Genomic DNA, 20,901 nt, shown 5'->3' with positions numbered 1-20,901 from the left:
ACCTCAGAAACATTACACTAATGGAAAAAGCCAGCTGCAAAAGATTACCTCGTATACGATTCATTTATATTAAATGTCTAGAAAAACAAATTTATAGAGATATAAAGTACATCAGCAGTTGCCTAGGGCTGGGAGGGTGAATGGGGATTAATTGTAAATAAATATGAGGGAACTTTTCTGAGTGATGGAAATGTTCTAAAACTGAGCTGAGATGATGTTTACATCGTCTATACATTTATCAAAAGCAGTGAATTGTACACTTGCAATGGACAACTTTCATATTATGTAAGTTACACCTCACTACAGCTATTAAAAATATCTTTGGGGGAGCCGGGCTGGTGGTGTAGTGGTTAAGTTTGCACGCTCTGCTTGGGTTGCCCAGGGTTTGCAGGTTCGGATCCCAGGCATGGACCTACACACCACTTATCAAGCCATGCTGTGGCAGGTGTCCCACATATAAAATGGAGAAATATGGGCACAGGTGTTAGCCCAGGACCAATCTTTCTCAGCAAAAAAAGGAAGATTGTCAACAGATGTTAGCTCAGGGCTAATCTTCCTCACCAAAAAAAAAAAAAAAAGAAAGAAAGAAAGAAAGAAAAATCTTTGGGAATAAATTTAACAAAAGTGGGCAAGATTTCCATACTGAAATCTACATAACATTGCTAAGAGACATTAAAGAAGACTAATGCAAGATCCGATACTGTTAAGACGTCGGATTTAGCATCATCCCAAACGACGTTTCAAACAGTCTCCCTTTGTAGGAAATGCCAAAATAACGCCAAAATGTTTCTGTAAATGCAAAGGGCCTAGATATACCAAGCAATCTGGAAAAAGTAAAACAAAGTTTTACTGATTTTACAACAATTTATAAAGCTGTAGTAATCAAGACCGTGTGGTTTGGGGTTAAGAATAGACTTGAAAAAGATTTCGGACATATACCTAGATGATATTGTATCAATTGATTTTGACAAAGGTGCCAAGATAATTCGATAGGGAAAAGAAAAGTCTTTTCAGCAAACATGGCTGGACCAACTGAATAACATAAGGAAAACTAAAATTTCAACTCTGACCTCACACTATACACAAAAATATAATTCAACAAGGATTATATATATATAAATATAAAAGCTAAAAACCTTCTAAAGATAGGAGAATGTCTTCACAAACTTGGGGTTGCCAAAGATTTCTGAGAGAGGACAAAATAAAGCAGTAGGACTGGTAAGAATCACAAATAACAACTGTTTAGAAAATAAAAAGGCATGTCACAATCTGATAGAAAATATTTGCAATACATATATCTGACAAAGAATTTGCATCCAGAATATATAAAGAATCCTATAAACTAAAATAAAAAGACAAACAACCCACTTACATAGTAGACTGCAGACTTGAACAGCAATTTCACAAAAAAGATATGAGCACATACTATAACACATAAATAGCACCTAAGTACATAAATAGTTCAAAACCATTATTTACCAGGAAATTGAAAGTTAAAAGGACAATGAAATACCACTTATTATTTCAAACCAACTGAAAGAGCTAAAATTAAAAAGATAACACCAAATGTTGCTGAGCATGTGGAGCAACTGGAATTCTCATCCATCATTGCTGGTAGAAGACCAAAACAGTCAATTGCTTTAGAAAAGTGTTTGGCAGTTACTTACAAATTTAAATATACACCTAACGCATGTCCAATAATTCCATTCCTATATATGTAACCAAAGTAAATGAAAACACATGCCCACAAAAAGACTTGTACAAGAATGTTTATAGCAGTTTTATTCATAATAACCAAAAATTAGAAAAAATCTAAATATCCATAAGAAAATAAATACACGCATTGTAATTTATTCATATAATGGAATACTACTCATTAATAAAATAAAAAACTACTGAAATACACAATAACATGGATAAATCTTAAAACACTGCCTTGTGTAAAAAAAGACAGGCAGAAAAAAGTGCCCATAGTGTATGATTTTCATTTTTTATATGATATTCAAGAGTGGGCAAGACTAAGCTATTGTATAGAAAGCAGATCACTGCTTGCCAGTTGGATGTGGGAATTGACTAGAATTGGCATCAGAGAACTTTCTGGGTGATGAAAACGTTCTACATCTTGATTGTGGTGTTGTATATATTTGTCAAAATTCAGTAAAATGAAGGCTTAAAATTTCTAAATCTTGCATTATGTAAATTTTGCTTCCCAAAAAGAGAGTGAAGATATAGCTAGAAAAATTTTACACAGCAAATAATTCTTAAAAATTAACATTTCCTTGGAACAAGTTTTCATCCTAATATTTGTGTATCAGTGAATCATCTGAAAAATCATCATATACTTTGAATGAAATAATGAAGCCAGCCTTCCAAAAGAAAAAAGCCGTATTGTGCTGAAACTGTACTGTACAAAGTACAGTGCTGAAACTGTACTGACAACCCCCTGCATCCAAAGGCATCCATACCACCAGATTATGCAGAAGTACAGTGTCTTTCTATTTCTACTTTTACCTCTTAATTGCTACTGCACAGATATTTGCAATGCAGGCTAACAGGTCATGTGACTGTGCCTGTATAATTCATCAAATGCCTACTCCTGCTCCACAAGAGAGTTTTGTTTTGTTTTGCTTTAAGTCTTACATGATTCTAAATGAGAAATAAATATTTTCTGGATTGCCTGGAAGACCTTCTCTCATTACTCAATAATGCCTAATTGTCTGTGGCTATTCCTGCCAAACATAGTAAATGTCCTCAGCTAAAGATTGAAGTTAAAAGTTGTTATGTGTGATAAAATTCAGTCTTATTTCACTTTATCGATGTATAACTAGGGCTTTGCTTTTTAACTCTTTAATGCCTATATACATGTATCACCCTTGGGCCTAATGGATGTCACCTCTCTTAGCAGAAAACACAGAAAGTGTAGCAATTACAAGGGTGGGAATCATTCCGTTTCTTTTCTTTTCTCTGACTTCACACCACAAAGAGTGAACCCCGACTTTCAATTAATGAAGCAAATAGAACTGGCACCACTCATTCTTCATTCAGCAACTTTTTAAGTTCTCCTTAAGTGTTTAGTAAATAAACTATTAAGATATTTCCACCAGAAGTTGTTTTCACCCTATAATTTGCCTGGATTTAAAATCGAGTGATCACAGGCTGTCATCTAGAGTTATAGCTCCTTTGAATGTAGCGCCCACCACTGTGTGACCACAGATTCTGTGTGTCACTGTGTAGCATCAATCCCACCCAGCTCTCATGTCCTGCATCTGAGAGGCAGCCACACAATCACTGAAGAAAACACGGGTGCGAGAGCTTGAACCCGTGATGGAGGTGGGTGGCTATTTGGAATGACATACATTCTAGGAACAACTCTAACATTAAGAAAGGATAAAAATGAGAACAAGACTTGATGAATAAAAAGTAGGAAGACAGGAAGAGACTTAAGAAAATCTAGGCAGGGTTTATAAACAGGAAGGTGAATAAAAGAGGAACAGCCCCAGAAGGTGCAAGCAGAAACCAGAAATACGCTGATGTCAGTGCATAACGCAGGAAAGGTCTCAAAAAAAGCAACGTTACTAATGGACTTTCAAAAGAGCTAAAAATACTAGGGGTTACTGACTTCTGGCAAAAGAAAGTGACATGCAGATTAAATGTCCTCCTCCATTCAGGGAGGGAGGGACGAGTAAACAGCATTTTTTTTTTTTCTGAACAAGATGAGAGGAAATATCACTCATTAGAATTCTATCTATCCGTGTCACAGTAAATCCCATTGAGTAAATTTCACTTGGAGAGGAAGCTTTGAGTTATGTCAAGTTAATTTTATGAATCCAAAATGGAAACTCCTTGGGAAAATTTAGAAAATCTAATAATATTCCCATATATTTCTTGGTTCTACAACTTAAGGTCAGAGGAAAACTTTTAAGAATATGCCATCACCAATGCTCACAGTTCTGACTTCATAATATTAGTCACCATCTACAGTGACAAGCCATGATCTCTCTGACATAGGGAGATGAGTCCCTTTCTCAAACCCAGTATGTAGCATTATTTCAGAATGTTTGATGTTCTTGATTTTGTCAACTAAAGAAAAACAAAGCATATGCTAGATAAATAAGTGGTTAAAAGGGGGTGAAAATTTCATTCTCATTATGGAATTCATAAATTTCCTTAGTCACCTAATCTTCTAGGACCTGTCTCCCACGTATGGCGAGCACTTTCTCTTGAACATTGTCTTTATTCATATTTACTTTATGCAAACCCCAACAGTTTTGCTCTCCTTCTCCATCCCCATGTAACATCCTGTATGGGCAAAACCATGCTATATGGGATAGTTTCGATCCCCCATCAATAGGACAAACAACACTGAGAGTAGATTCACAAATAAATACTACTGTAATTGCCTCTCTGCTTTCAACCTTGCCTATCAATCCTCCACATTCCTAAATTCATCCACATTCCAAAATTGTAGATGTTTATGTCACTCTCCCATTTAAAACCTTCAGAGCATTTTAATATCTTCAAGATAAATTCAGACTTTGTACCATGGCACAGAGAACACTCATGATCTACTTCTTGCCCACCTTCCCAGCCTTATCTGTTGACTCTCCCTACAGTCACCCAGGTCACTCCATTCATGGTAAACTTGCTGCTCCCTGCTGTCACATACGTTACACTCCTCCTGTTGATCCCTCTACCTAGAGTACCAAGCCCAGCCCCACCTCCAACACCCCAGCCAGCCTGATGTCTCCTCTGATTTAAGAATGCTCAAGCATCTCTTCTCCTTTGAAGAGCTTCCTAACGCTCTCTCCTCAATAATATGCCATGTCCCACTCCTTTCCCACCTCTTCCTCTTTGCCCCACACCACGAAGGTTATATTTACAAAGGTTTATATTTCTCCTCTGTACTTTTATAGCACGTCACACATGACTCTCTTATGGCACTCTCACACCACACTGGCATCTTTTATTTCTCACTTCTCTTTCCCCACTAGACCTCTTTGAAGCAAGGCCTATGTTACTTTATTTTTGGACCAACAGTGCCTAACAGTATAGTTTGTCCATATAAGATATTCAATAAATGTGGGTTAAATGGAAAAAAAAAAAAAAGATTGAACTAAGTGCTATAAACTGAATGTTTGTGTCCCCCAAAATTCAACATGTTGAAGCCCTAACCCCAATGTGATGGGATTTGGAGATGCGGCCTTGGAGATAATTAAGGTCAGATGAGGTCATGAGGGTGGGGGCCTCCATGATGGGACCAGGCCCTTAGAAGAAAAGACATAGAGAGCTTGCTCTCTCTTGTCTCCACACGCACTGAAGAAAGGCCGTGCAAGCACACAGCAAGAAGGCAGCCATCTGCGAGCCAGGAAGACAATCCTCACCAGGAACTGAATCGGCCTGCACCCTGATCTTGGCCTTCCAGCCTCCAGAACTGTGAGAAGATAAATGTCTGTTGTTTAAGCCACCCAATTTATGGTATTTTGTTACGGAAGCCTGAGCTGACTAACACAGGAGGAGGGAATAAACAAATAAATGAATGAATGAATCAAAAAATAATGAGTGAGTGAACTAGTGGCTATGCCCCTTGTACACTTTGTAACCAGCGGCTCACTCCGCAGATGATTAGCCACATATAGAAATTCTGTTTGTTGTTCTTCTCTCTGCAGGAGTAATTGGCTCCCCTGGGGAGTCACATTATTGACCTTGCACTCATTAGTAACCCCGCAATCTAATCAGAACTAACAGCACAGACAAAAGAGAGCCATTAAGCAGGTAATTGTCTTGGGTGAAGACCACAAAGATCTCTTCCATCCTTTACTTGAAAATGTCAACATCTCCTTTAGGAGACATAGGTGGGGACATTAGAAACATATGTGGGGTCTGTAATATTCATGAAATCCTAAATTATGAAGAATAATCATACTAAGAAAAACTCCTCAAAATTGAATTAAACAAAAAAAGGAAATACCACATTACATAGTGGTATCTCAGCTTCCTTACTTGCTTCCCATCCTGCCTCTCCTTTCCTCAAAACTCCATTCTACCATTATTGAAGAGATTTTTCTAAAACTATCCTTCTTAAATATTTCAGTGACTCTTCACTGCCTTCCTGATTCAATCCAAACTTCCTGGAACCCATGGCTCATAAACTCGCCTTTACCATCTTAGCCAAAAAGAACGCCAAGCCCTCTCTCACTCTTCACCTTTGTATACGCTTCTCTTTCTACCCAGCACACCTCTCCACCCCCACACCTATCCCGGAGTCATCCTCCAGATCTTAGCTTATATATCATTTTGTCCAGGAAGCTTTGTCTGACCTCCCAAAGCTAGGTCCTTACAATACACTCTCTCTTTCCCTCCAGAAAATTGTAATCACGTGTAATTTATTTGCTCATTTCCCCTATAGCCAAGAAGCCTGCAGGGCAGGAACTATTGTATTATCTATGTCAGCCATGTGACTGGCAAATAGTAGGTGCTCATTAAATAATTTTTGTTAAATGAAGAAATTAATAGTAAGGATCTGGAACTTGTCAATAGTCATAAGTCTAATGACAACACTACACTTTTATGCTATTTTATGGTTGACTGAGTGCATTCACACCTTATTATCTCATTTAACTCCTACAACAACCCAGTGAAGCAGGGCAGGTACTAATCAAACACTGTTGATTGTCCACTCTATAGCCCTGTCATCTCTCTGCCATAGTGGCAGAGCCCTAGTTTTCTTCTGAAGTCCACTCCTCCCCCAAGTAACTAGACATAATCCTGATTGGTTTGAGGTAATTGTGGTGGTTGTGTCAGCCTGCTTCCCTAGAAAACAAGGTCTGAGGCAAAGCTTAAGTGTGAATGCTATTGAGAGGTGTGAGGACAGGGAGTAAAGAGTAAAGGAAGAAAGAAGTGAGGCAAGGGAGAATGGGAAGTAACTAAAAGTTGATGCATTTCCAAGTTGGCCACTGTTTCACAAAGAGGCACAAAGTTATTGAGCCACTCAAGATATCTCCAGACAAGCTACAACAAAAACCTGTCTTTCAGAACAGGCCATCACGCGGGAGAATAGAGAAGCAATTTATCTACAAGTCCCTTCCCATCTCTGTCTTCCATTGGTAAGAGTTTGCGCCCTAAGGAGTAACTGCTGGATGGGGCTTCACCTAAGTGCAGAGGTGGTGGCAGAAGCCAGAGACTTAACAATGGAGTGGGCTTGCATGGAACTGGCCCACAGTGCTGCAGCAGTAGCTGCAAAGATCCAAGGGCCCAGGAGACAAGAGAATAGGAAGACATACACAAGATAAGGCAGATAACAGTGGTACTTCAGGGATTGGTTTAAGGGCTGGCATGTGGGAAGTCTGCTGACAGAGAGGGAATGGTATGGTAAAAGTTTTTAGAGACATTCTGATCAAAGACACTAGGAAACTATATTGCATATTGCATTTCATTGATTAGATAACTCAGGATGCATTTGACAATAAATAGTTTGTCATTATTGGGAGTGCCATTTCTTTTGTGGTGGTATATAAAATAATGGTGCATCTTATAGCCAATGACATCTTAGAATCTGTAAAATACAGTAGGCCTCGTTTTTGCCTTTAGACACTGGTGCATAATTATGGGATGCTAGGAGCTGCAGCAGCCCTCTTGCAACCATGAGAGGAGCTAATCTGACAGTCTGAGGATAGCAGAGCAGAAATATGGAAAGAGCCTGAGTCTTTTTAGTGAGGTCTTCTCCCCATCTGACAGATTAAGAAACTGAGAATAGAGAGCTGATGTGACTTTTTGAAGTCACGTGGGTGGCTAAACAATGGAGCTGAGACTAACCCATGTCCTTGGTGTTCTTTTCCATACAACTACAGCACAATATTCAATGTCCTTCACAACTGGCCTGTTTCAGCCCCATCTGCTAATCTCTTCCCACATCTTTCCTAGTCTCTAGTTGTCTGAAACTTGGGGTTTCCTAAAAGCAGCCTGTTTTTTCATGCTCCTCTAACTTCTAACATTTTAGAAAAGTTGGCAAAAAAACCTTTTTTTATCATGGAAATTTATTACGGAGAAAGTACAGAGATCTGGGTCTTTATCTCCAGCCCTTTTGTTAAAAAAAAATAAAAATTGTACATATTTAAGGTTTATATCTCCAGCCTCTTAAGGTTCAGTATATGGAGAGCAACATCATCTTTCCTTCAAAACACCTTGGTGCCACTGTCAAAACCAGAGCACTGAGCCACATGCAGATGTGACATTCAAGCAATGAAACAACCAGTTCATCGGGTAACTATCATCAGAAGAGGTTCAGTAGGGCCACGTCAGCCAGTGTGTGTCAGCTAAACACCATCCTCGACCCAGCTGCATATCCCCGGTCAGCCCCAAAGCTCACATCCTCAGCTACCCAGTGACTTTCCCCAAGTCCCTTTAAGATGTTTACATTGTCTGGTTGTGGCTCATATTACTCGCACTTGCAAGTATTTCAGCTCAGGTAAATTACTAAATGTTGGTAGAAGTTTGAAGAATCAGAAAGCAATGTCTCTATAACAATTCAGGCCCTGATTGTTCTGAGATGGGGAAAAGGATTTATCCCCAATTTTGCCAATATGGCCAAACATCAGAATAAAAATCCAAATGATCCAGAGAAATCTACTGATGAAGCAATGTAATGACTTAGTAGATTACTGCCCAAAAGAAAGGATTTTAAAAAAAAACAAACCACTAGGGTCTAAAAATACTATACAGAAACAAAGCAGCTGGTTTCTGCATGTGGTGCCTCTAGCATTTGAGAATCTGCAGCTGGCTGTGGATATTCTGGGTGCCATTTCCCATCTTCACCAGAGGAGCCACATGGCTTGAGGTTCCCAAGTCACGGGAGTACCCTGTGGCAGCAAGTGCAATAAGACAATATGCCCAACGTGGCAGTCATCCCATACCAAGTTAGCGACCACTGTCTTTTTTTCTCTTTTCACCTAGCATCATTGACACTCCTCTGGTACTTGCCCTGATAGGAAGAGGAAAACTGCATATACGTAGGGATCCCCTTCCAATAAACAGCTCAGGATGGAAATTAAGCCAATGACTTTTTGTCTGAATAGTCCAAGAATGTAGAGAACTGATGTAGAGAACGTAGACCCTTCAACAGTTTTCTCTTTTCCTGTTGTCTCTCTCTCTTAATCAGAGACCTCGAGACAGGAGGTGGGAGAGGCACTCCCTCTATCTTACCTTCCTCCCAGCTCTCCAATGGCAGAGAATTAAGTAAATATTTGTGCATGTGTGCAAGGGGTGCTGTTGCAAGCCACCTGCTGGAAGGTTCATGAAATCTGGTCTTCTTAGAAGATAAATTGCAAGTGTTTAGTTCATTATGTTCTGAGCAGAACTGAGGGGGAAAGAGTGGGAATATGATAGTGATTGTAAGTGCACTTAGGGTCCTTTGCTGTGTGGGAGCTGCCAAGTAAAGAAATATATTAGTCTTGCTTTTCTACTAGCCTCCTCATGAAGTAATCACTTAAATGGGTTCTCAGAGACCTGGGGAATTGGGAGACCAGCAGTAATAAGAGAAACACCTTGAATTTTCTTCCAAGGCACTCCAAGGGCTTCATGGACATTATTACATTTATCAGCCCTCCCAGGTCCCCACATTTCCACCCAAAAATGATGTCAGCCTCATGAGGGAGGAAATCTTCCCTTACAAACATGAAAAAAAGGAAAGCAGAGGATTTGAGATTTGCCAGATGTGGTTCCCGCAACTTCCGGAGCCCAGGATTCTGAAATCCCAGTCCATCCGTGAACATTTCAGTATTTTAGAGGACTCTTGTTAGGAATGTGAAAGGGAGACTGCAGTGTTGACCCCCAAACTCCCTCTCTGAAAGGAAGACATTTGGAGGTCAACCTAAACGCCAGCCTCCTCTTTTCCCACGCCTGCTCCCCACAGCTCTGCACACACACATCCTTAGGTAGCTCAGAGCTATTTCAGGCTTCAACCTCATCTGCCTTTCACATTAGGCTCTGCGTTAATTATGACACTTCAGTGAAAATGAGCCTTCTGACGGTCTCGGGCTTGGAGAATGGAAGGAGGAATAAAGGCAACTCCGATTACAGGCCGTTAGCCCTAATTAATGCCCACCTCCTGTGCTTGGTATTCTAGACACAATCACCCTACTACTGGGGGGAAGAACTCAATTCACTCCGTGGCACAGGCACCAACAATATTAAGTCAGTCACTTGTTGGTCCCCACAGAACACGATCTTTCAGGCAAAGAAGCAATTTATATGCAATAACCAGAAGGAACGCATAATCCTGTGTTTCTCCTTTTAAACTGTCTTTTGACATTCTTGTAGCACATCTTCTTTTAGGGGACAGAGAGTACAGAATTTTAGAAACCAAAAATCCCTTTCTTTCTTTGGTGCTAGACCACAAGCCAATCAAAAAATCCAAATACATATATTTATATACATATATATTAAGCACTCTAATAGGCTCTGTGAGAAATATCAAGGATATAAAATGGCTCCGACTCTCAGAAATATGTCATAAGCACAAACCTCACTAAATCAGAATGTCTTCCGGGCAAGTGATACTTCCCTGCTGCTTTCTGAAGGACTTCAGCAATTAATTCTGCAGGGAGTCAATTCAAATGAAGAACAAAGCTGCCTTCCAGCCCCTGACCAGAGCCCTAGTTAAAGCATTAAGCTGCTCAAGTTTGTAGCAACTTCTGCCTCTCTGCCTGTCCTCCCGCTTTCTCCTTCCTATACGCAGCTCCATTCCACGCATTCCACTCAGTGCAGTTCCACAGGTGGTCACTGAAGGCCGACCACAAAGCAGCCCTGGGCCAGGAGCTGAGTAGATACAAAGTGAGCCATAATCTGGGGTCCTTCATTCTGCTGTTCATTGGAATCCACTGTAATTTGACATCTCCATGTCACTCTCCACCACTAGATTGTAAATTCCTCAAGGGCATGATTATGCCGTAATCATCTCTGGATCCTCAGAGCCAAATTCAGAACCCCACACTCATGGGCTCAAGAAATGATAAGGAATTATTAAATGAATGAATAAATAAATTAGATAAAGCAATATTATTAGCAGGCTAAATGATTTCAGCCTCAGAAGCATCCTCCCAGACCACCTGTAGGTAATGCCCAAGCCTTCTCCAGGTTGGAGAGATGACGACTCTCCTTTAAGTAGCCTCCTTCCCCGACTGGCCCTTCACTCATAACTTACCCATCAGCGCTTACCGTGATCAGAGGTTATCCTGCCTGTTCACATGCTTATTTGATTATTGTCTGTCCTGTTAGAAGATAAGTTCCAAGAGGGCACAGACTCTTCTGGTTTGTCTCTGTATCCTTGGCACTTAGCATAGTGCTTAGTATAATGCAAAAACTTGCATTTGATGAATGAATGAATGAGTGAATAAGTGAATGGAGAATTACATGTCTAATTAATGTGTAAAAATATCAGAGCTATGAGAAAAGTTAGCACAGCTTAATATTTAACCAATCAACATTTGTTGATGTGGAGGACAGGGTACTGCTAAGAACCGTGGATACGAAGTATCCACATTGTCTTGAAGACATGGAAGAGTAAGACATTGTCTTGAACCTCAAAGAGTTTACAATTTAGTAGGAACAAAAAGACATGCACAAGCACGCACACAACACACACACACAATTCCATTTTAAGGGTTCTTACAATAATGAAAATCAAGACACTGTAACAGTCACTGGGAGATATAAAATGGTCTAAATCTCAAGGGACTTATTACCTAGGAGAGAGACGGATCGCACACATGAAAAGATACCTAATAATATCGAATGCCATGTGAATCATAATCTCGTGGACCACAGAAGGGAATGGTTATCATCACCCCTTTAAATGGCTCAAAGACTTCCTTCTTCCTTCCCCACTGTTAAAGGGGCAGACTCAGCCTAGAACCAGGCAGAAGGCATCCTGATGACAGCTCTGTAAGATCAATGTGCAGGTAATCTCAGGAGTGGGGAAATCATTCATCCCACTCACCTATTCAAAGAAATCCGTTTTTTACCTTTATGTTCTTCAGAGCACTTAACACATCACCAATTTGCAATAAATTACAATTAGTAATAACAGCATTGTTATTCTGGGTTTTATTATTAGAGGCATTAATTTTTAACGTTTGCTGTACTCAGGTATGTGTGGAAGACTTGAAATGTATTTAATAATGATAATTTCCACCTTCCGAGCTCTAGTGATGGTCTAGTGGGATATAACCAAACTGAAGCACATTTAATGCTCTCAGCAGAATAAGGCAGAGAGAAAGAACAGGAAAGTGAGGGGCAAGCTTTGAGCTGAGAAAGAATGTATGCTCTGTAGGACCTGAAGCCCATCAGGCCTTCGCCGCAGGTCAGTGGTGTGCTCTGCAGTGTAGAAGGTCTCTCTCTGACCCAGCCTGGGAAGGCAGACCCTAAGAACCCCCAAGGTAAACAGGCTCAGGAAGACTTACTCTACATTTGGAAATGGACCTTCTTAAAGGGAGCTGAGGAAGAAACTTTCTCAAGTGAGGAAGAAGGAGATAAAAAGAGCTCCCTTTTTATCACACCACATTCCTCCTCACAGCTCCAGGCTACTGTCCTTCTTGGGGCTCTGAAGGCTGGTGATTCCAACCAGTTCCAGCTTAGGCTGCCAGATCAACACCCTCTGCTTTCTTCCCCAGGCCAGACTAGGCTAGATAGCAAGGCTTTCCCTTGCCCATACGGCAAGATGTTGGTGGGGGTCAGCAGCTTGTGTCCAGGTTCCACCTGACTCCCTGTGTGGTCTTGGATATCAGTTCCCTCAGTTTGAATTATGCTTTCTCAACCCTGCCCAAAGACGCTGGCCCTCAACTCTTGATGATAGTAATTCAACCTGGGCAGAAGCTGCAGTTGCATTTTTATAGATGAGATTGGGATGCAACAAAATTGGCCTTCAGCCTTGGTGCTTGGCCAAAATCTGCTATTCTGTTTGAACTGTGGCCACTGAAAGGCCAAATAACCAAAGACCCACTTCAACATTGTTCCTGGGACCCCTGATGTATGTGTGATCAATGATTATGTAATCGTCTAAGTCACTAGCTTTTCTAGTCAAGGTAATCCCATCAGTAAAAAAAAAAAAAAAGCCATGTCATGTGAATTTATTGTTAACATCTGAATATACTTTCAAATATAGGAAAGCACTGCACACAGATCTTGGAGTGAAAATGTCCTTATGTGCTTTATGCATCGAAATTCTACCACTTATGGTTTAAATATACATTTATTATTGCAAGAGTAAAATGCTACAAAAATTAATAGTGATTGTGAAAGTTGTTAATTTTAAGAACAGAACCAACTATTTAGAACTTTCAAATTGCTAAATAAATGGGAAAATTAGTGGGGAGTTAATATGAGTGTGTTTTCTAGACAACTTTAGAAAGAGCTCTGCATCTTTCTGCAAGCATCAATGTTTATTACAATGTAAATAACCATTCAAGGCAGAGTAACAGAGATTAGATAAAATCATATTTCTAATCTCTGCTGTTTTTTTAAAAGCTGGCATTTATAATGTTAAACCAAATAATCTTGAAGAAATGTATTGGCTACTTATTGACTTTCTTTTAGGCCATGCTTCCTACTCCTCCACCCACTGGAGCAGAGCACGGGCATGGCTTTTGGATGGTAGTTGTATAACCCAGTGATCTCACAGCCAGTGGCTGGCAGAGCTGAGAGACTGTTGCTCCTGCACCATAATGTCCAACTTAAAATATGACTCCTAAAATTTCCCACAATAAAATTTTGGAAATAACTACATTTTTAAAATAAAATGTGTTATTTACACTGGTAACCCAGAAGTTCATTCTCTAATGGTAATATCTGGCTTTAGCCAAATGTTGATTGTAACACATGACTATTCAACATTAGGCCACAATGTGTATTCCGTGCACCCCTGAGGCTTCTCTCTCTGACCTCTCTTCTCAGCAAGAACAAGTAACCACTTCCCAAGGAAGTCTGTACAGAGAGCCTAAAAGAATTACTAAAGATCTCCCCAGGGTCAGGTTCCCTAGGCTGCTTTCCTCCCTCAATAATAAGTTTCTGCCATCTTCTTAAGCTACACAGTTAGTTGTCTGCCCCCATAACGTCCTGCACACCCAGCCTATGTTTAGCCTTTGCAACATAGAGTGGGGGCCACACCCTGTGACATCAGAAACAGAAGGGATAGTGCCTTCTTCCTCAGGCTTCTGTCCAGAGGCTTCCAGGCCCTCCCTCCTTGCTCCCACCCAGTTCAGATGTCCAGGCTTCGCCCCACTGTTCTCTTCTCATCCCTCATGCAGGTCTCCTGCCCACACAACAGAGAGACTCACCCTTGTGGGGTGGCCTGAGGGGAAGATCCACAAACCTGTATTTGCCTTGGCTGTGACATGTTTTACATTTTCCCTGACCTCTAGGACTGAAAAAACTTTGAACTTGGAGAGCTCGGTGTCTTCGTTTCATTGAGTCAACATTAAAAGAAAAGCCACTTCTTCTACATCCTGAATCCACAGACCACCAGGAGGAAAAGCAGCAGGCCTTGACTCTGGATCCCTCTGACAGGCTGTGGGGCTCCACAGAAACGCTAATGTGCCCCAACCCACCCGTGCCTCCCATGACGGCTATCTACTTCGACATGTTACAACTTGCCATAGCAAAGCATCGCCTGTGCAACCTAGAGCAGTAAACATGCCAGTGTAATTAATGTCTTAACAACTTATTACAATCCTCAGATAATTAATCACAAAAGCTAAACATGCTGTCTCACCCTCCTAATGTGCTAATGCTCTAATTATTATGCCTCAATTAAGAGGAAGTCAATGCTCCTTGCTTAGAAGTGCATGCTTAATAAGGGCTCACGCGTGGCTCCAGCAAACAGTAGTATGTGGCAGGAGGGAGGAGGAGAGACCCTTTTAATGAAGCTTTATAGGCAGCTTCAGGCAAGAAACCTGACAGCCTTCTCTTCTTGAATTTCACCCTTGGATGAATGCTGAGTTCTGAGAATCTACGGGGGCTGAGGGATGTCTCCCGGAAGAGGGGAAACTGTTGCAAGTGAGGGTGTGCACATGCGCTGGTACATGTGTGTGTATTATCTGAGGTTGTAAGCTAGGGAGCTGTCATTCCTTTGAAGACATTCATGTCTGAGTGGGGCCCAGTGGCTGGCTACCTCCTGGAAACCCAGGACTCAGTGAGCTTGGCATTTGGGGAGGGGGCTCACAGAGAGAAGTGTCTCTCTCTAAATTAGATCTTACACTTGCCTCCAAATTATCTTGAATAGTGGTTTCTCTTTTGTGAAATATATTTTAAACTTATTTGAAATAGATTTTTCATTGTTACCTAGGACATACACATCCATATTCATAAATACACACCTCTGAAACAATGTTTCCCAAAACAAAACCATCATTCATGAAGGCATTTTTGATATTTTCTAGTCTATTTTATTCCACTTTTTTAAAATGCAGGTTGCAACCCACTAAATTGATCTCATAACCTACTAATATATCTCAATCCAGAGGTTGAAAAACACTGGTCTAGAAGCTGAATAGCCCACAAGAAGGTTCACCTTTTTCTAAGTCTCTCAACTGACTTTGAGACTAGGATCTGACTTCCTAGTCTTGAGGGTCATTTATGAACTAATCAACGAATACTTAAGGAGCAGTCACAAGTCCTTCACCTCCTGGAACTTCATCCATCTGCCTCCTTATCTGGCTGTTTCGAACTGGTAGCAGGTCAAGAATGACCCATCAGTCTTGAAGCCTAACTACACACACACATACACACACAGGTCCCATAAGGTTTCAGCATAATAAATAGGAACCTCCCCACCCCCTCAAAAAATGGTTTGGGACCCAAAGTTTTAAGGGATCCTTTTAAGGAAAATAACTTTTGAACCACTCAGTATTAAAACTAAGACAAACTAAAAATCACTCCAGCCCTTGCTTGGAGCCATTTTGTGTTGTTTTATTTTTATATTTTTCCCTTCATTGACCATCGTTGGAAAGTTCTCTCTTTAATACCATGTGTACCACACCAGAGTGCATTCTGGTAGGAAGAGGCCTGGCCTCTCTGGGACGCACACCTCCTCCTGTGAGAGACTGGTCTGGCCGTTATGCCTACACTACCCCAAGTCTACTCCACTAGTGTCTGGTCCCTGTATTCTTCACACACACACAGACACTCCCGCCCTTGTGGCTGTGACAAGCCTCTGGGGTAGGACTACTAAGACTCCACAATCCTACACAAATTCCTAATTAGATGACCACTTTTATTCCTTTTGTGCTAGACACTATTTCTTGAACATTGGGAGATGCTGAGGAGTATCAGACACAGGTTCAGCTCTTGAACAGTTCACAGACTTCTTGGGAAGATGAAACATAGAAGCATTAAGAAGGAAAAGCTCTCAGTTCAGGGCAGTTTTTGAAAATGGCCCTTAAATGACATTCGTTTAGAAGAGAGACAGAAGGATTTCTGGAGCACTCAACAATGTCTTCCTAGAGCAGCTGGTCCTGGAGCCGGCCCTTGAAAGAGGACAGGTACCACTCTGCAGGTCTATAAATATTGGAGTTATCCCTGACTCTTTACTCTTCCACACTTCCATCCAAATCCTGTCAGCTCTACCTTCAAAATATACAGAGAATGTGACTACTTCTCCCTACCTCCTCCATCACTATTGCCTTGTCCAAATCCCCGTCATCTGCCACCTGGACCACTGTAGCTGCCTCTTAGTCTCTCTACTTTTCGGCTTGCCCCCCTACAGACTATGGTCCACACAGCAGTCAGGAAGGTCCAATTAGAACTTAAGTCAGATCATGTCATTCTTCTGGCTTCTCATCTCACTCCTTATAGTGCCCTACAAGGCTCAGACGATCTGGCCTTCCATTAATTCTCTGCCTTCATCTACTATGACTTTCCTCTAACCTCTCATTCACTGTTTCAACCACATCCTGAGCCTCTTAATATTCTCCAAACATACCTGGTACACTCTTGGAGTGTACCAGATATCTGCCTGGCTCATCCTTACCTCCTTCAGGTCATCGCTCAAAAGGCATCTTCTCTGTGAGGCCTTCCATACTACCTAATTAACACCTCAACCCCCCTGGGCCCAAGACTCTCTAATACTCATCTGTATTATCTTTCTCTGTTAACTCTTATCACCATCTAATGCCATTGGTATATTACTTGTTTATAATCAGTCTCTATTCACTTAAATGCAAGCTGCATCAAGGGAGGAATTTTTGTCTATTTTATTTTTGCACAGTACCTAGAACAGTGCCTGGCATACGGTAGTAGGTACTCATTAATTGGGGTGGCTGGGAAAGGACACTGGGGCAGGAGAATGATGTGAAGAAAACCACAAAGGTGGGGAAAGCACTAGGTGTGGTGGGAGGGGCGGCAGTGAGGAGGTGCACCTGGTAGGAGCGGGAGTTTTGCCTCAGAGGAAAGTGGGAATTGAGGCTGAAAAGGTGAGGATGAGGGTGCTGTGCCTTCCAGGCTATGGAGATGCCCCCCCTCATCTAGCACCCTCTGCCATAGCCCCAGAGAGCTGACATTTAACTGTTAACATCTATTAAAAACGCCAGCGTTTTTGTGGAGGAACTACATTTTGTCTGAAGTCTTGGACAGATCACATTCTGTGAGCACAAATAAAAACAAGGGCTGCCCTGGACAACATGTGAGCCACTTCTTCCTTGGCAGGAAATTCAAAGATGGCTTTAATTTTCAGAGATGGAGGATCATGAAGTGGACAAACCACTGCGCCTTTCGCATCAGTTTCTTCCTGGAATTCAGCGTGCTCCCAAGGAGAGCTGTTTTGGGAAACAGATCTCTTTGGACTTTGATACGAGGTCTGTGGGATGGGTAACAGCAAAGGCCATGGAAGCTGAGAGAAAGCTTTCAATCAAGAATAAGGTGGGCTCTTCCTTGAGGTTGAGGCTGAGATGCCTTCTCCATCCCATCATTACCCCGACAGATTCATCTAAGCCGTAAGAGAAGAGCAGGTTCTAGATCATCTATTGAGTGTGAGAGTGTGTGTGTGTGTGTGTGCATGTGTGTGTGCAGGTGTGGATTTACCAAGAGCCAATAAAATACATCAAGAATTAGTAATATAAATCAAGAGCTCTAGATTGACAAGGAAGATGCGGCTTCCAGGATCTCGTGAGAGCAAACTGTCTTCCCAAATGGCTGTCTCTGAGCTCTCTGACTGGCAAAGAAGGCAAAGTAGTAGACTCAAGAGAGCAGGAGACGTCATCAGAAGCTGATCCTTGCTGGCATTCTTGCTCTCCCATTTACTAGCTACATACCTTAGGGCAAGTGAGGAGACTTCTCTGAGCCTCTGTTTCCTGGAGAGGTAATAATTTCTATCTCACAAAATTGCTATGAGATTCACATGAGGCAATGTCCACACAAGTGCTTTGTAAGATGCTACATCAGTTAGCTGTTGCCAAAAAATATGCTGTATAACAAACCACCTCAAAACTCAGTGGCTTAAAGCATTAGTTTATTCTCACTGATGCGTGGGTTGGCTGATCCAGGCTGGGCTCAATAGGGCTTGGCTGAACAACTGTCCTGATCTCAGCTGGCTTTACCCACGTCTGGTGGTCAGAGTAGAGTCAACTGATCAAGGCGGGGCTCAGTGAGGCAGATCATCTCTAGTCCACATGTTTCTCATCCTCCTGCTGAAATCAGCAGGTTAGCCCAGGCATGTTCTCATGACAATGGAAGAGGCATAAGACAGCAAGCCCAGCTGCACAAGAGCTCCTCAAGCCTTTGCTCACATCATGCCTGCTAGCATTCCATTGGCCAAAACAAGTCACACTGGTGAACCTGAAGTAAAGGGATGAAGGATAAGATCTGCCTCTGTGGTGAGTGAAACTGGAATGTTCCATGGCAAATGGCATGGATGCAGAGAGGGGTAAACAGTGTTGTTAATACAATCTACTATAAGTATTTTAAAACTTCAAGACATTATTGCCAATGTGTTCTGGAGAACTGGGGAAGGAGCAGGAGTCTTTTCGGCTTCTCAATGTTGGACTCTTCCAGATTCTAACGCATCATCCTTTTCTGTCATTAGCCCCTATTCTCCAGTCAGTCAAGTCTAGGAAACCTATTCACTATCAGCCATCAAAGAATATAGGATACTCTACTGGTGAAGGGCACAAGCTTGGTGGTCAGATGGACCAGGATTTGAGACCTTGATCTACCATTGCTATATGATCTTGGGTAAGTTATTGAACCGCCCTAAGTCCTAGTTCTCTTATTATTTATTACTTCTATTATTATTATTACTATTTCCTTCGTTATCTTATCCAGGCTCAGGCTTTAAACACCATCCACATGCTGATGATGCTCAAGTTTATATTTCTAACGTGAACTTCTTCCCTGAACTCTATGTACATCTCCTACTCCACATCTATACTCGCATATCTCATCAGCATCTAAAACTGAACACGTCTAGAATGCAGCTCCTAATATCTTCCTCTAAATATGCTCCTTCCATCTCTTTCTGATCTCATTAACTGTTGTCTTCATTCTTCCAAGTGATCAAACCCAAAGCCTTATTATCATCTTTCTGTTATAAGCCATATCCAATCTGCAGGGAAATCCTGTTGGCTCTACCTTTAAAATATATCCTAAACTCAGCTTCTTTTCACCAAGTCCACTTCTAGAACCCTTGTCCAAGCCACCATCATCTCTTATGCAGACTATTGCATTAGTTTCCTAATTGTCTCTCTGCCCAGCACACCTTCAGTCAAGCCATTAAGCAGTGAGTCAGATTATGTCTTCTTTCTACTCAAACCCTCCAAGGGTTTCCCGTCTCACTCACTGTAAATGCCGGAATCCTTACAGGAGCTTGCCTCCCAGTACTCTGCTCTCTGCTCTTTCCACTACTACCACAGGGATCTCCGTGCTGTTCTCCAGAGCTTTGTACTTTTAGCTTCCTCTCTCTGCAATATTCTTTTCCCCAAATACTTACATGGCCCACTACCTTCTCTCCTCCAGGTCTTTACTCAAAGTTCCCCCTCTCTCTGAGGCCTTCTCGGCCATCCTACCCTCCTTTCCTGCCCTATTTTTTTCCTTAAACCTTATCACCATCTAACACACTGATTATTTTACTTATTTATTTTGCTTATTACCTATTTCAGCTATCAGAATATATGGTCCAAATGAGATGAAATTTTTGTCCATAATATACATTGTTCTACTTCCTGGGCCTAGAACATGGCCAGGTACACAGTAAGTGCTCAATACATATTTGTTGAATGAATGAATGAGAAGAAAAGGAATATCACACAGATTAAATGAGACAATACGTGTAAAAATTTAGCATAGTATCTGACGCATAGTAATTGCTCAAGAAACGATAGCTCAATAGAAACAGCAAATAGCTCCCAAAGCCCTGGGATTCTGAGGTTTAGCTCTGACTCTGAACACTGGAATCTTACTAATGCTCCCTGATGTGCCTTTTCAGTAAGGCCAAATTAGCTCTCTTTCCCTGGTACCTAGCACACAGCAGATGCTCAATATACTTTTATTCAATCAAAGTAAAAGCAGATGAGTCTGAAGTTGCAGGTGACAGGTCAGGTTGTTCCCTCTGGTGTTGATCAGAGTCTAAACACAGCTGCTGCTACAACAAGTAAGTGATCATCGAGATTGCACTGGGCCCTGACACAGAGTCATGCAGGATTTAAAACCCAGTGGTCACTGGAGACACTGGCTGTAAGGCAGGTAGAGGGATGCCTGCCTACCCTACAAGCTCCCTCTTTCTCCAATCTCCAGTTGTCTCCAGAAAATCTTATTTCCCATGAGAGTGCAGACGTATTTATATTCATAGTTATCCCAAGAACAATTATAACCACCACCACAGAAAAAACTATGTCTGTAGGGTTCATTTCCTCTTAAACTCAC

Source organism: Diceros bicornis, chromosome 4 (genome assembly GCF_020826845.1).
Source record: "Diceros bicornis minor isolate mBicDic1 chromosome 4, mDicBic1.mat.cur, whole genome shotgun sequence".
Taxonomy (NCBI): Eukaryota; Metazoa; Chordata; class Mammalia; order Perissodactyla; family Rhinocerotidae; genus Diceros; species Diceros bicornis.
The sequence above is the reverse complement of the archived record's forward strand: the minus strand, read 5'-3'. Positions refer to the sequence as shown.